This window comes from Notolepis coatsorum (assembly GCF_963971535.1).
Source record: "Notolepis coatsorum genome assembly, chromosome: 6".
Taxonomy (NCBI): domain Eukaryota; kingdom Metazoa; phylum Chordata; class Actinopteri; order Aulopiformes; family Paralepididae; genus Notolepis; species Notolepis coatsorum.
Genome location: NC_140170.1, coordinates 17,934,774 through 17,944,967, shown reverse-complemented (window position 1 = coordinate 17,944,967; position 10,194 = coordinate 17,934,774).

Here is a 10,194-nt window from a genome sequence, read left to right as displayed (position 1 = left end):
CTGAGACCGGCTCGCTCACATTAAAGGGGAGGAACTCTTAGAGGACCGGTACAGAACAAAGTAGTCGTCAGACAATAACACTGAGACCAGCTCGCTCACATTAAAGGGGAGGAGCTCTTAAAGGGTCAGTACAGAACAAAGTAGTCTTATTAGCAGGGCTTTCCTACACAGCCGCACCCAAAAGTCTACTTAGACCTTTTGAACTAAAACGGGAAAGTCTCTGGGGTCCTCGGTATCCGGGAGGCTCGGGAGCTGCACCAACCGGGACACAGGGCGCAGGTATGTTCGGTCCTTCACTTGGACAGCGGCGGTGCGGATGCGCCCGTCAGCTCCAGGGTATGTCTGAGTGACCTTCCCGACAGGCCAGAGTGCCCGAGGGAGCTGTGGGTCAACGATTAGGGCCACCTGGCCTAGTGACAGTTCCTTGCCGTCCTTCCTCCACTTCTGCTTCTCCTGTAGACCCGGTAAGTAGTGGCGAATGAATGCAGACCAGAAGTGGTCGGCCAGCACTTGACTATGCCTCCAGCGACGTTTCCCAAGGAGGTCACTGGAGTCGTAAACTGCTTGAGGTAGAGACGAGTCACGGCGTCCCATGATGAGGAGGTTCGGGGTAACGGGATCAGGGTCTGCAACGTCCGAGGAGAGGTAGCCCAATGGCTTTGCATTCATGATGCCCTCCACTTCGATGAGGACTGTGTGGAGGACGGTCTCAGACACTATCTGATCTTTCAGGATGACTCTGAGGGCAGTCTTCACCGACTTCACCTCCCTCTCCCAAGTTCCACCAAAGTGCGGTGCGCTCGGCGGGTTGAAGCGGAACGTAATCTTCTGCTTAGCTAACTGTTCCTTCAGTCTGGGTTCCATCTCGGCAAAGGCTTCCTGCAGCTCTCTGTTTCCTCCGACAAAGTTTGTGCCATTATCGCTGAGGAGCTCGAAAGGTGTGCCGCGGCGTGAGATGAAACGCCTCAGGGACATCAAGAAGGCGTCAGAGTCCAGGCTTTCTAGGAGGTCAAGGTGTATGCAGCGTGTAGTCATACACTTGTAGACGATCCCCCACCTCTTCTCATTCCGGCGCCCTATCTTGATGTGAAATGGCCCGAAACAGTCTACTCCTGTAGAATAGAATGGGGGCTTGTAGAGACGCAGGCGACAGGGCGGAAGGTCGGCCATTTTAGGCATGTCGGGTTTTGCTCGCCACAGATGACATTCTCGGCAGGTGTGTTGATGCTTGCGGATTGCTTCTCTTCCTCGTAGAACCCAGAATCGGGATCGAAGATCAGCGAATACCCTCTCAGGCCCGGGGTGGAGAAGGGTTTGATCATAGTCTTGGATGATCAGCCTTGTCAGGGGGTGATGTGGGTCCAAGACGATTGGGTGAATGGCATCCATCCCCAAGTTCTCGGCTCTGCGCAGCCTACCGCCTACTCTGAGGAGACCTGTAGCCTTGTCGTACTCCGGAGATAGGGAGCTCAAACGACTGTCTGAGGGAAGAGGTCGGTCAGACTGGAGGGCCTTGATCTCCTCGGGGAATGAGTCCAGCTGGGCTCGTGTAAGGAGGACCTTCTCGGCATTGAGGACGTCAGCTGCTTCGTAGGGCTGATCTGTAGTCTGGGCGTCAGCCGCACCGTGAAGGGACCTGGCTGTTGCTTGGACGAGATCCTTCCATGAAGTGAAGTCTTCAACGGCAGGGAGCAGAGGACTGGGAGAGGTGGTTACATGACAGATTATGGCAGACTTCTTCATCTCGTGGCCGTCAGACTCGGGATGAGCAGAGGGCATAGTAGGCCACTGGTCTTCAGGTAGGTAGAGGAACTCTGGACCTTTGTGCCATCGATGTGGTCGTACCAGTTCCTCCAAGGTTAGGCCCCGAGTGATGTCATCTGCTGGGTTTGAGGCAGAGTTCACGTATCTCCAGTTATCGGGCTCGGTCAGGTTCTGGATTTCCGCAACTCGTGTGCCCACGAAGACCTTATATCTACAGGACTCTGACTTGATCCAATAGAGAACTGTGGTGGAATGCGACCACAAGACGACCCGTTGGATGGGGACGGTGAGCTCGGCTTGAAGTACATCATTAAGCTGGGCACCTGTGAGGGCAGCGCTCAGCTCGAGTCGGGGCATCGACAGCTGCTTCCTGGGGGCCACCCGAGACCTAGCGAGCACAAAGGAAATGTGGACTTGCTGTTGGTCATCCATGGTCCGCATGTAGGCGACAGAGCCGTATGCACGCTCGGACGCGTCACAGAAGATGTGGAGGTCCCTGGTCGAAGTAGAGGTGTTCGCATGTGGTGGAGCGTAGGCTCGGTGGAACTCCAGGTGTATGAGGTGAGGGATCTCTTGCTCCCAGGTGCGCCATCTGTCGAGCAGGCTTTGGGGTCGGATTGGGTCGTCCCAGCCGACCTCCTCCTTCCAAAGGTCTTGTATGATGACCTTGGCTCTTGTGGTGAAAGGTACAATGTAGCCAAGGGGGTCGTACTGGCAGGCAAGTACTCTGTAGAGGTTCCTCATGGTAGGTGCTGAGGTCTCCACAGGGCGATGCTTATAGCCCAGGGAGTCATTGAGGCAGTTCCAGCGTAGGCCCAGTGTAGGCTCCTGAAGATCACTACTACTCTTGGAGAGCCACAGTTCGCTGCTTTCGGAGCGGGCTTCGGGCGGAAGGTGCTCGATGACCATAGGCACGTTGCTTTCCCACTGGCGGACCTCAAACCCTCCCGTCTGTAGGTGATGGCGGAGTTCATCGACGAGACGCTTGGCCTCTTCGGCGGAGTGTGTGCTATGCAGACAGTTGTCGACATAGAAGGACTGCTCGACTGTCTTTATCAAGTTGGAATTGCCCTCTGTGTCGTTTTGGATGTGTTGCTGGAGGGCGTAAATGGCACAGCAGGGGCTACAGGTTGTCCCGAATGGAAGTACCTGCCACTCATAGATATCCGGCTCCTTCTCCCTCTCCATGTTCCTCCAGATGAAGCGCAGCACTGGCTTGTCGGTAGGCAGCAGGCGGATCTGGTGAAACATACCTTTGATGTCGCCACTGACTGCCACGGCATGCTGACGAAACCTGAGGAGGACACCGAGCAGGGTTGGCCCGAGTGTAGGTCCAGGAAGCAGAAGGTCATTTAGGGACAGGCCTTGGTACTGGAATGAACAGTTAAAAACGATCCTGTCCTTACTGTTGTGGGTCACCATATGGTGCGGGATGTAGTAGGATTCTGCAGACTGGTCAGCTTCTGCCGGGGTTATCCTTGCCACGTAACCAGCCTTCTCCAGTTTCCGTATCTCATTACAGTAGACCTCGGCTCGTTTGGGGTCCTTGGTAAGTCTTCTCTCTATGCTGCGGAGGCATGGCAGCACAGCTTCCTTAGGGACATGTAGTGGGGTAGCATTTGCTTGCCGAAGCAGGGGAGTAGCGTAGCGCTGGACTCCGTCGACCTTGACCCTGGTAGTGAGTGCTTGGAGCGCGACCATGGCTTGCTGATCTTGCTTGGAGCGGGTGACTGCCTTCGTGCTGATGTAAGGGAGAGTGTCGACTTGCCAGAGGCGCTCGACATTCCTGAAGAGCTCTGTGGCTGGAGAGGCAGTGGCAGTGTGGAGGCACTGTGAAGAAGATGTAGTCTGGGCAAGGTTTGTAGGGCCCTGGAGTGACCAACCTAGTCGGGTGCAAATACCGACGGGGCCGCCTGGTGGGCCTGCGCGTACAGGCTGTACTGGGGTCAGAAGGTGTGGCATATCTGAACCAATCAGAAGTAGTGGCTGGGCATGGTCGACTGGTGGTAGGGGCAGGCCGTGGAGGTGCTTGTAGCGTTTCTGTAGTGCGGCCACAGGATAAGAGTGTTCGGCCAGGCTGAGGCCTTCGGCGGTGAAGGCCTGGTGGATCCGATACTTCTGGGAAGGCGTGCACCATGGAGAAACGTCGAAGGAGACGGAGCTGCCCTGGAGCTGTTCGACATTCTGCTGGACGGTTTGTAGATGGAGAGTCTCTGGCGTTCTGGTTAGGTTCAGCCGCCGCACGGCTTGAGGCAGAACGATACTTCGTTCAGAGCCGTCGTCCAACACGGCATAGGTCTCCAGGGCTTGGTCCCCGTTCCTCAAGATGACCTTGATGACCTTTAACATAACCTGTTGTGGACGGTTGGGCCGGTCGAGGTATACCCAGACCAGGCTGCAGAAACAAATTAGTTGGGGGGCATAACATTTTCTCGGGGGGGCACAATGGTTTTTCAACACAGGTTCCCTTTTATACGTTTCAGCTGGGACAGCGGTGCTGTGGCTTGCTTGGCGCTGCCCACGGTGCTGAACTAAACAGCAGAGAGGCAATTGAAAAATCTAATTTCTCTCTATCTTAAGAACTTTCACTTATACAAAAACAGACTGAACGGATATATATAACAGACCTGCTGGGGCAGCGGACTGAGAGCAGGGGACACAAACAGGCTGGATAAGATGGTCAAGAAGGCCAGAAGCGTGGTTGGGGTGGAGCTGGACTCTAGCGAGGGTGGCGGAGAGGAGGAGCCTTGCTAAGCTCCAGGCCATCAGGGAAAACCCCTCCCACAGACTTGGCTGACAGGAGGAGCATGTTATAGGCTCACACTACCTAAATGCAGCACTGAACGGCACAGGAAGTCCTTCATTCCGACAGCCATCAGACTATACAATGCATCACTGTGCCTCACTGCATCACTGAGCACAGAGTGACAATTACCATCTTCCTGGACTCTTACTTTTTAAACAGCACTGTGCAATATTACACCTACTGTAGACTTCAGTATATTTTTACTGTATTTATTTACTGTATCTTTTATTCTATGTTTATTCTATTTCATTTTATTCTATTCTTAGGCCATTTGTTTTGTTATTCTTATTTGTGTTGTTCTGTCTAAATGTTTAATGTTGAGTGATTTGCAGTGTCAGGATAATACATTTCTATTCTATTCTATTCTATATCTTTGAAAAGTCTCCATTTATTCAACACTTCTGAATTCACTGACAAACTGAACTGAACTGACAAAAATAAGGTGCATAAAAAAGCAAACAAGACAGAGTGAAATCTTCTTAAAACACTGCCCCTCCACTCATTCCTGAACTTTTTTGTTAAGTCCTTCTAAAACTGAATTAAATTGGCCTTAGTTGCGTCGATGAAGCATACTAAGGCGATGTTCTGTAAAGACGTTCTTGAGGGTAGAAAACGAATTCTCACAGAATGCCGTGCTAGCTTCAGTAGTGTTGTTGTTGACATCAGTGCCCACTAGGGATGTCCCCGACTAAGGATTTGGATAGTTGACTGATTAAAAAAAATAAATAAAAAAAAAAATTTACCAGGGTGGGCACAGCTGACTCAGTGGGCGGGCCCGGCCCCCTAATGCCCGCCCATGGTGCCGGGACTGGGTATACCTTAGTGGGTGGTGTAGTGACCATACAGACTGTGGTTTCACCCTGCTGTATGGAGTCGTGCAGAATGGTAAGGTGCTGTTCTTTGCATGTATTGCATGGGCGCGTCAGAGTACATGCTTCGGCAGAGTGTTTGCGGCCACACTTCCAGCACCGTTTCTCCTCTCTGATCCACTTCACGGCCTGGCTGGTAGATAGCGTCTTGAAGTCGTCACAAGCATTCAAGAAGTGCTCCTTGTTGTCACAATAGGGGCAATACGGTTTGGACTTGAAAGGGGTTTTGTAGCGAGTAGGCTCTGGGGTACTGGCGACTTCCCCAGCATTGAGGAGGATGGTTGTGGTCTTCTCCTTATAGTGGGTGACACGTTGGTCTTGCTTGGTTGGCTTGGGTGCGTCGCACTGATAGAGCGCTGCGGCTCGACTTGAGAGGCGCTTAGCCTGTGACTTCATCTGGAGCCAGGCTGCCAGGTCGGGCAGGGTGTATGTCAGGTCTGACCCTGTCCGGAGAATGCCGCGGCTGAGGCAGTATTCGATGAATCCGTCCCTGACTGAAGGGGGCATCTTGCTCAGGAGCCGGTCGACGTGGGATCCGCATCTCAACTCGTACCCGTTTTGACCTTCAAGTGTCCCGAGCATGCCCACCAGAGACTGGATGGACAGGGCGAAGGAGTCGAAGGCTTCAGTGTCACCGAACTTGATGGGAGGTGAGTTGAGAATGGCGCCTAACTCTGATTGGACGAGCTGTCTGGGTTGGCCGTACTTGTCTTGCAGGGCTTGCAATGCAGCGGTATACGGTCGAGGGTCATACATGTAGGCTCTGGCGAGGTGGAGAGCACTGGGGCGTTTCAAGTGGCCGAGGAGCACCTGGTACTTATACTGTTCAGACAGGTGCCCGGTACTACCCATCAAGTTATCCAAGGCTATCTTGAGTAGGGCAAAGTCACTTTCGCGGTCACGTTCAAAGACTGGCAGCATCGGCTGTGGGATGCCGTAGGGAGAGGTAATCAGCATCTCTGATCCTGGGTGCTGTAAATGCCCCGATATAACCTGTGGCGGGGTAAGAGCCATGTGAGGTGCAGCAGGACTCGCGTTCTGGTATGGTGGGGCTGCAGTAGAGATGGTCGCACCGTAGGTAGGACTCTGGGTACTGTGTGTAGCTACAGAAGGTTCGTGTGAGGTCGTAGGTTGCTCAATTGGACCAGGCATGTTAGGAGCTGGGTACCATGACACAGGGGGAGCGGCAGAGCGAGACGTCGCCTGTGCTGGATGGTGCATCACTGGGGTGATGGCGGCTGGGTTAGCCGGCGGGGAATGCATGTTCTGTGGTATAGTAGGGAGTGCTAGAGGCACAGGTGCCACTACGTGGTGCTGTAGTCCAGGTGGTGGATAGGTCGGCTCAGATACTGCTGCGGGCACAAGAGGGGGTGCAGGGTGTAGGTGAGAGATGGGTTGATGCGGTGAGCCTGCGGGAGCGTTGGCAGGTGGGGCGTGCATCGCTGGTAGGGAGTAGGAGCCCCGGGGGGACGATGCACCGCTACGTGGTCCCGTCTCGGACTCTTGAAGAAGTGAGGTGACAATTTTGGCTAATTGAAGTTCCTGCTCCTTCTTCTTAAGCCGCCTCTGCCTGTCGAGGCGTGTAGCGATAGCTTCTCTTGCATCTTGTGCTTCCTGCTGTATGCGCTGTAAGCGTTGGCACTCCAGGTCGGCGTTGCCGTCTTCTTCTACCTGGCGCTGTAGCTCCTCGAGCTCCAGGGAGTGGATGTGCTCCTGGAGGATAGCTTCCTGGACTGGTGAGAGAGCATGTTGTGTGTGTACGCTCCCGGATGAACGATGGGGACCAACGCCTGACCTTATGGTGTGTCTAGGAATTGACCGGTATGAGGACCTACTACCTTCGGACGGGTCCCTTGCCTCATTCGCCGGGCATGAGCGATGGGAGCAGGCACCTGACCTTATGGTGGATCTATGAGTTGGTTGATGTGAGGGCCTACTACCTTCAGACGGGCCCCTTGCCTCGCTCGCCGGGTATGAACGATGGGAGCCAACACCTGACCGCTCGCTCCTCGTAGATGGGTTCCTCGTCTCGCTATCCCGGCGCTGTGATGCGTGGGGTAGGGCCTTTGGGGGTTCATCTTGTGATTGAGTACGGAGTTGAGTACTAGGTTGAGTACTGGGTTGAGTACTGGGTTGAGTACTGGATTGAGTACTGGGTTGAGTACTGGATTGAGTACTGGATTGAGTACTGGGTTGAGTACTGAGTTGAGTACTGGGTTGAGTACTAGGCGGGGTGTTAGGTTGAGCGCTAGGTTGGGTACTGAGTTGAGTACTGGGTTGGGTACTGAGTTGAGTACTGGGTTGAGGTTCGTATCCCACTTCGAAGTCACGTAGGTGGCTTGGTAGGTGGCGCTCTCTCTGCGGGTGAGCGGTGGTCTCTGTGTTGTCCTGGTCTGCCATAGCGTCTTGAAGGAGCTCCATCCGGCTCGAAGGACCATGAAACGGAGGGCTAGGGCCTCCACAGGGTGCGTTTGATGGAACTGGCGGACACTATGGGGTTGTAACACCCGTTAAAGAATTACACAGAGGCGTGTTGCAGTTACTGGTTGTTATTTGATAGATTTCCAGGTGTGGTTGTCTACAGAGGAATACAATACAGTATACATTAATAACACAGTAGTGATGTACATAAACAAGAATATCCATTAGTAGTATAGTGCAAATAGTAACTATAGCATTCACTTAACCAGAGTTAATATACATAACCTACATAACCTATGCAGGGAATTACTCCTTCAGTGCATGTAAACAGTATAGGTAAGTGGACTGTAAACCAGGTGTAAGATACATTCAGTTCACTAGGGGTAATGAGTGAGTTATAGTTATAGCTTAGGCTAGCTAACGTGCGTCTAAGCTAGCCACGCAACGCAGCAGCATATCATAGGAGGGGGAATGTAGGTTGGCTAACGTGTAGCTAAGCTAACGGCGCGGTGTTTCAATAACGGGGGGAATGACGTCAACAGGAATGGATCAGCGGGGACGCACTAAGTACAGAGTAAACTGAATGAACGAACTAAACGCAGGTAAAGTACTCACGTTCATTGACGCACACGTTATCCCAAGGGGACAGGGTAAACTACTACAGCACGTCGTTAGACGGTAACACTGAGACCGGCTCGCTCACGTTAAAGGGGAGGAACTCTAGAGAGGACCGGTACAGAACAAAGTAGTCGTCAGACAATAACACTGAGACCGGCTCGCTCACATTAAAGGGGAGGAACTCTTAGAGGACCGGTACAGAACAAAGTAGTCGTCAGACAATAACACTGAGACCAGCTCGCTCACATTAAAGGGGAGGAGCTCTTAAAGGGTCAGTACAGAACAAAGTAGTCTTATTAGCAGGGCTTTCCTACAATAGTCCTTGACTTCAGTCATGTTGTTTATATATATATAGTCCTTGACTTCAGTCATGTTGTATGTATATTGTATATAGGAACAGAGACGCGGAGCAGCTGATTGGCTCTGACATTACAGTCCCATGGAATCTGTTTGAGTGTGGACACGCAGCATGTGTGACAAAGGAAGAATAGGGCAGCGTTCTACACTGAATCTACACTGAAACTGAAACCATGTGGTCGAGGCTTGTTATACTTGTATCTTTATACAGGGCCGCCTGGGAGAAATGCGAGGCCCTGTGCGAGATTTAAACGCGAGCCCCCCCCCCCCCCCCCCCCCCCCCCTAAAGGTTAAAAAAATCATTGTTTATTTTTTTTTTTTTCATACAGTCAACATAGTCTTAAATAATAGCGCTGCCCGAGGCTGGGCATGATACAGTCAACATATAGCAAGAGAGAGAGAGAGAGCGCGAGAGAGAGCTCCCGTTCTACAGTCAATATACAGTGTTATCGCTTTGTAACACTGTAAACATTTCTCCACAACACACATGTACAAGTGGCAGTAATGCAGAAAATCCAGCAAGGGAAGAAGCAGTGTAGAAAACAGGTGGAATTTTTGCCTAGCAATGGGAATGCTTTGGCTGTACTGTGTAGATAGAAGTACACACTCTAGTGTTGATGTCTTTGTTTACAAGGCTTCAGGTATGGTTGCTCTGCTACAAACACAGTAGAGCAGCTGTGTGCACATCCAACCTGTTTTAGGCCAGATGCAGGATAAAACTAAATGTGACTGAAGGAAAAATTGCAATGAACTGACCGACACAATTGACAACTATAAGCAATGCAATGCTCAGAGAGAGAGAGAGAGAGAGAGAGTCTGTGATGATCCAGACAGAGAGAGTATGTGGTCCAGAGAGAGAGAGATGAGTCTGTGGTCCAGACAGAGAGAGAGAGAGAGAGAGAGAGAGAGAGAGAGAGAGAGAGAGAGAGAGAGAGAGAGAGATGGGTCTGTGGTCCAGACAGAGAGAGAGAGAGAGATAAGCAAGACAGCTAAGATGAGCCCCTAAAGGATATTCAACTTTTAATGGAAGAACAAAACAGAAGGAAAAGATAACTTCACAAAGGCAACATGAATATACATAGATCCAAAAGGACAAAGATCAACACTTAAATCCAAAGAGAAGAGGGTCTATACCAGAGAAAACAAAGTAGCAAGGAGCCAACGGCCGACATCAGCTAAATAGGCTAACTGCAAATAGAGTAGCCAGGTACTGACACCAGGTACACACCGTTACCTACGACAGCTAGCCGGCCCGTTTGGCTCAATATAACGTTAGCTACGTTAGCTAGCCGGCCCGCTTTGGCTCAATATAACATTAGCTACGACAGCTAGCCGGCCCGTTTGGCTCAATATAACGTT